General features: G+C 35.7%; 1 pseudogene; it reads right to left on the bottom strand.

Moving 5' to 3' along the window:
- Positions 1-4,041: 4,041 nt before the first annotated feature.
- On the bottom strand, positions 4,042-4,502 carry LOC101178016 (annotated as a pseudogene).
- Positions 4,503-7,062: the final 2,560 nt, after the last annotated feature.

The raw sequence follows: 7,062 nt of genomic DNA, 5'->3' as shown, positions 1-7,062 counted from the left end.
GGAGCAGAAACAGGAGACCAGAGGGTACAACTAAGAGCACTGAGGAGTACTAGGCTCTAGAAAGGAATTTGCAACACCTATGGAGCTGGATTGCAGAAGTGCTCTGGGGGCCATTGCCAGCTCTGTGCCTTCTGTTTCCCCCTTTTAACAAGAGTGTCTCTTATGGTTATCCTCTGCTTGTTCCACTATCGTATCCACTTGGACAGGATTTAGAGTGTTGAGATGTTTGCAGGATCCTGGGAGGGATAAATGCATTTTGCATGCTAGAGGGATGTCAATAATTGGTGTCCAGAGGCAGATTGGATCTGCACTCTCTAACTGCTTGACCAATAGCATATGGTGAAGTGACATTGTGCCGTTTTCCAGGCCTTAGTTTTAAGAAACTGGTAGCATCTGCTTTATTAATATCTCTTGAGAGGCTTATTCTTGGAATCCAGCCACCATGTTGAGAGGAAGCCCAAGCTGTTTTGTGGAGAGGCTCTCATGGGGAGGGTCCAACACCCAGAACAACTTGCCAGCCATGTGAGGGAGCCACCTTAGGAGTGACCCTTCACTCCAATCCAGCTGTCCCAGCTTATAGCAGTAGAGCCGAGATGAGCTGTCCCTGATGAGCCCTGCCCAAAGTCAGATTTAGATGCATCGTAAATCATAGTCATAGTTTTAAGCCACTAAGTTTGGAAGGGTTTGTTTTGAATCCATAGCAGTGCCAGGCACTGTGCTAGCAACTTTTTATATAGTTGATTATTTAATCCTTCAAGTGATGCTATGACTTAGGCATTATTTTCTTCTCCTAATAGATGGGAAAACTAAGGCTCAATGAGTTTAACTAACAGCCCAAGGTCATACAAGTAGTAAATGGCGATAATGGGTTTCAAACTGGATATTGTTTCATTCTTTGAACCTCTAAAATGTTGAGTAGGACAGGTCCAAGGGCAAGAAAGCCATGCAGCCATTTATCGGACATCTATAGAGCACTGCCTGTGGAGAAAAAAAACATAGTCTGTCAAAAAGTGGTAGCTTAGAGGGGGGACAGACATGGAAACAAATAAATACAGTTCAGTTTGACATGTGCTAAAACATTTGTATATTACATTCCTGACAGCCAAAGTGAAAGGATGTGACTACACTTTCAGTTCTTTCTCTGCAGATTTTGCACCTGCAGAGATGTATAGATTGTACTTATCTACATGTTTTAATAAACAAGTGATAGTGCACTATAAATATTCTATGATTTTATCATATATGAGCCCAATATTTTAAATTGATGACCACAATTTATTAAACTGCTCTCCTATTAGATGTTTTTAATTTTTTTCTATTGCCCAGTGTTGCATAAGTATCTTTATATAAACAGCACATATATGGGTATATTTCTTTAGAAATTATTGACTCAAAGTTTCTGATTGTGATTTTTAAAAAATTATTGTCAGAAAAGCTTTACCAATTTGTACTTTCACCAAGAATGCATGAAAGGGCAAATTTCTCCCCTCCTTCATCACTGTGAACACTGCTTTTTTATCAGTCTGTTAAGATTTTACCATATTGATGGGAGACTATTGTGTTATTGCTGTTTTAATTTTCAATTTCCTGGTTAACAGATCATTTCATTTGCTTTTGGCCCTATGAGTGTGTGTGTGTGTGTGCATATGTGTGTATGGGTGGGTATATATATTTGTGTGTGATATATATATATATATATATATATTTTCAAGACTTTCTGGTAAACATTTTTTTCCTGCTTGATTTTTTTTTTTCCTGGCTGGGCACAGTAGCTCATATCTGTAATCTCAGCACTTTGGGAGGCCAGATAGCTTGAGCCCAGAAGTTCAAGACCAGCCTGGGCAGTATGACAAAACCCTGTCTCTACATGGCTGGGCATGGTGACGTGCACCTGTAGTCCCAGCTACTTGGTAGGCTGGGGTGGGAGGATCACTTGAAGCCTGGGAGGCAGAAGTTGCAGTGAGCCAAGATTGCTCTACCTCACTCCAGCCTGGGTGATGGAGGGAGGCCCTAGCTCAAAATATGTATATGTGTATTTTTTCCTTATGAATTTGCATGAATTCTTTAAATATTCTAGATATCACTCCTGTTAATTGTTGCAAATACTTTCTTCAAGGCTGCTGCTTGTATTTCATTTTGCTTAAGGAGTCTTTTCTTATGGAGGCTTTAAAATTTCATGAGAACATCTTTCAATTTTTGCTTTTGGAGCTTCTGGTTTGGGTGTGGTTAGGAACACTTGTTCATAGGTTATAAATTCCCTGTATTTTCTCCTAATATTTATAGTTTTAAAAAATTTTTTACCTCCTCAATCCATCTGGAATTTGTTTTGGAGTATGCTTATGAGGGAGGAAAGTCTAACTTCGTTTCTCTTACGAAATATATAATTGTATCAGCACAACTTATCTGGTGACCCATCATTTTCCCACTGAATTGAAGCCTTATAAAAATGAAATATATATCGGGGACTGTTTCTGTACTGTTTTATTTTATTTCATTGATTTGTCTCTTTCTATTTTAGCAGGTTTATGAGACATATAATGCAGATTTAAAGTATGTTCTGATATTTAATAGGCATTTCCTTTAATTTTTTCAAAGCATTTGACAGTTCTTATGTACTTCCTCTTCCTGATGAACTTTAAACTCAACTTACCAGCTCCATAAAAAATTCTGTTGAATGTTGATTCAGATTGTATAGGATTTACAGATTAATTTGGAGAGAACTGACCTGTTTAAAATTTTGTGTTTTTCCATCCAAAATTACTGCATTAGCATTATTAAAAAATAACATCATTACAATTTATAACAGAGATTTAAAATCCTGGCTGCACATATTCATGCCTGGATCTCATCCCTAGAGTCTCTGATTTAATTAGTCTTATAGTGATTCCAATATACACCCAGGGAACAAAACCACTCCTGTATAGGTTTTCTTTTTTTTTTTTAAATTTAATTCTGGGACATTTTTCATTAGGCTTATTTCTAGGTGTGTTATGTATATATTTATTGTTATTATTAATAATATTCCTAAAAGTTCTAAAAGTTCAACTTAGATTCCTACTTTATACCTTATGCCAAAGTGAATTCCAGATGAATTAAAGAACTAAATATAAAAAACAAAACTCTAAAAGTATTAGAAGAAAATATGAGAGGTATTCAATTTATTATTGCTTATGTGTTAGAAAGCTACTGATTTTTTATCTGATCTTGTTATTTTAAATAGCATTTCAGTCAATTCTCTTGGGATAACAATTTGCCTAGAAGTAGAAAAATTTTTATCTTTTTGTCTACATTTTATATCTCTTATTTACTTTTATCCATTTTTAGATAGGACCTATAGGACAGTGATAGATGGTAGCTGTGATAATAGGTATGATTGTCTTGTTTTTGACCTTAATACAACATTTCTAATCTTTCATTATTAAATATAATGTTTTCTATGATTTTTCCCCTAGGCTACATGATTTTACATCCTTTCTTTTTTTTTTTTATTAGAAAAAGTATTTATTTCTGCTCCGTTCATACATCTTATTGTTCAGGAAACAGTTTTACATACATATGTGAAATAATCTACCATCACACACCAGTTAAAGGCAAAGCACCATAGGTAAAGCTAATCAGCTGTCCAGAGTTCTCAGCTTATGGAATCTTGCTTCTGGATTTTATGTTAATTTCTGAAAATCAGAAATGTCATCTCCAAAAAATGTTAAGGGGGTTGTAAAAAGTAATCACTTTATTTGATATTATAGTTGTAGATATGGAGTATATTTTAAGAAATGAAAAACTAAAAAGAAAATGCCACTCAACATCATTGGTATAGCAATAGGTCAGCAGGAAAAAAAATACTGTGATAAACTTGTCTCCTTAATACCAAGAAGAAATTCTATTCCAAGCTTCAATACGCTTCCTGTTTTTTCACTAGATATTTCTTTTACTGCTGCTCTTCGTTCTTTTCCACATTTCATATTAGAGGATTGGTACAGCCTTTAAAACTTCATTGACAGGAGCAAATCCAGTATCCACTGATTTCTTCTCAAAGGCACTCTAACCCATCAGATAGCCTGGCAGTTTCATTCTCATGAATACTCTAGCCATGAAAAAACTCAGTAGGACACAGACGAATCCAATGAACAGAAGAAGAAATCTATTGAGTTTGGGATATTTGGTGCATTCGATCAGTCCAGGATTATGAAACCTAAACCTCCCATTGTAAATAGGAAGCTGGATGCAAGTCCTTCCATAATATATTGTCCATTTACTCTGAAGGCCAAGAAAGCTACTGGCCTCTGATGCCCATGTTCATCAGTCATAGAGCCAACACTTGGAGGTTCAACAATAACATCATAAATTATTCCTCCGGTGATGGGGAAGTAAGACACCACCCCCAGAGCATACACAGTCATGGCCGTCAGCATGTGCAACCAGGGCGGCTTCTTCAGCTTCAGGTTGGGACATTTGAGCACTAAGAATGGGACATGGTACAAAGTCTCCATGTTGGTGGCAGCAAGGGCCATTCTCAGCTGATTTTACATCCTTTCTTAGTCTACTAAGAGCTTTAAAAAAATTCCAAAAATGGTGTTAATTTACCAAACCAATTTTTGGCATACATTGAGATGAACAAAATGTTTTTGCCCTTAAATCCATTAATATAGTCAACTATGTCAGAAATTTCCCAATATTGAACCACTTTGCATTTCTAGGTAAATTTTGCTTGACCAGGGTTAAAAAATAGTGAAATATTACAAAATGTGGTTTGCTAATATATTTCTTAGAATTTTAAGTCTATGTTCATGGTAACCTTGACCAATGGCTTCACTTTTCTTGGTGACAATTTTGTCAGGTTTTGGAATCAAGGTGATGCTAGCTGTATAGAACGATGCTATCCAGATAGAGTCTAGAAGCTATCCTTGTGTACTTTCAGACACATGTAATTTAAGATTATCACTAGCTGATATGGTTGGGCTCTGTCCCCACCCAAATCTCATCTTGAATTGTAGTTCCCATAATCCCTACATGTTGTGGGAGGAACCAGGTGGAGATAATTGAATCATGGGGGCTGTTTCCCCCATCTTGTTCTCATGATAGAGAGTTAGTTCTCACAAGATCCGAGGGTTTTATAAGTGGCTTTCCCCTTTGCTGGGCACTCATTCTTTTCCTTCCTGCCACCATGTGAAGAAGGACATGTTTGCTTCCCCTTTGCCATGATTGTAAGTTTCCTGAGGTGTTCCCAGTCCTGCAGAACTGTGAGTCAATTAAACCTCTTTCCTTTATAAATTACGTAGTTTTGTATATGTCTTTATTAGCAGCATGAGAACGAACTAATATCCTTGCTTCAAGGAATAGAAATCTCCATAAAAGTATTTGGAATTGGTACCTGTTTTTTAATGGATTAGAGCTTTGACTATATTTTCAATTTTTATAAGTGTATTGTAAACCAAAAATAAAATTGTAATCCCTCCAACTGACTGATGAGCCCTCCTCTTGGCCAATGGCATTCCAGAGTTAACCTGAAAAACGAGTTCAGGCCATGATGAGAAGGGGCAGTTAAGCATGCTTCATTATACCCTCCTCCCTGTTGGAATTCGGGCACAGCTGAACAACATTAATGTCAGCACAAAGACACAAAGACTGAACAGAATAGTTTCTTTAAGTCTGAAAAGAAACGTTTACAATCTATTCTCTCTGAAGCTTGCTACCTGGAGGATTCATTTGCATGATAAAGCCTTGGTTTCCACAACTGTTTATATTAACCCAGACATTCCAGGTCTTTAGATAATAACTCTTCCAACCAATTGCCAATCAGAAAATCTTTTATTCCACCTATGACCCCCACTTTCAGTTGTCATGCCTTTCTGGACTGAACCAATGTACATTTTACATGTATCAATTGACGTCTTATGTCTCCCCAAAATGTATAAAACCAAGCTGTAGCCTGAACACTTCGGGCATATGTTCTCAGCATCTCCTGGGGCTGTGTCACAGGCCATTGGTCACACATATTTGGCTCTTCAAATATTTTAGAGTTTGACTCTTTTTGTCAACAGTCTATCAGTCTATTCACATTTTCTATCTTTTTTGGGATCAATTTTGATTACATTTTTGTAGAAAATCACACATTTGTTGAGATGGTCACATTTATTTTTAATATAGTACTTATTTGCTTTTATGTATAAGATCTTATATTGAGAGTTATATCTCTTTTCTCATTGCTAGGTTATTAATTAATATTTTGAATCAGTGGGTATCTATTTCTACTGCACACCCCAAACAAAACTAGAACCTTACCATGTTTTCACTTCATTCCCTTTATTCCCCCAACACCACCACCTCTCATGTTGAGATATTTTGGTTTAGTTGCAGATTGTTGTTAAAAATTGTAAAATATATTTCCAAAGTGTACTTCACTGGTTTCTCTGTATACTGTTAGTTCTTGGGCCCAACATTTTCCCCTTTTTGAATTCTCTTTTGCTTGATTAAATCTGTTAGAGAAGGTCTGTGTATGAAAGGTTAACTTTCAGAATCTTTAAAGGTTTATGAAAATGTCTTTATTTTGTTTTTCCTTTTGAATGCTGACTTGAATAAGAACCAGGTTTTAGATTCAAAGCAATTCTTCTTTTGAACTTTTAAGGTGTTACTGTATTGTCTTTTAGCCTCAAGTATTGTCAAGGAGAAATTTGGTGCTGGTCAGACACTCATCCATTTCAGGTAGGCTGCTTATTTTCTCAGGAGGCATTTAGAATTTTCTATCTAGCTCTGAACTTTTAAAATTTACAACTGTATGTCAAAGGGCAGGTATTTTTGAAAGTGATGAGCATTTTTAATTCAAATGTTTCTTTGGTCTTGGGAAATTTTCTTTTTGTTTCTTAATTACTTCTTTTCCATTTCTAAAATTTTCTTTTTTCTATTTCTAGTATTTTCGTTAGGTAGATATTGAAATTTTATTAAAAATATTGTCTATTTTTCCCTTTTGATTACATATTTGTAAATAATCCCTTGGCTTGATTTTCCAGATCAACAAGTTATCATTTAACTCTGAACTTTTTATAATTCTGTTTATCCAATGAA

The sequence above is a fragment of the Nomascus leucogenys genome, chromosome 25, assembly GCF_006542625.1.
Source record: "Nomascus leucogenys isolate Asia chromosome 25, Asia_NLE_v1, whole genome shotgun sequence".
NCBI lineage: Eukaryota > Metazoa > Chordata > Mammalia > Primates > Hylobatidae > Nomascus > Nomascus leucogenys.
Note: the sequence above shows the minus strand (reverse complement) of the source record. Positions and strands in the feature narration are given on the sequence as shown.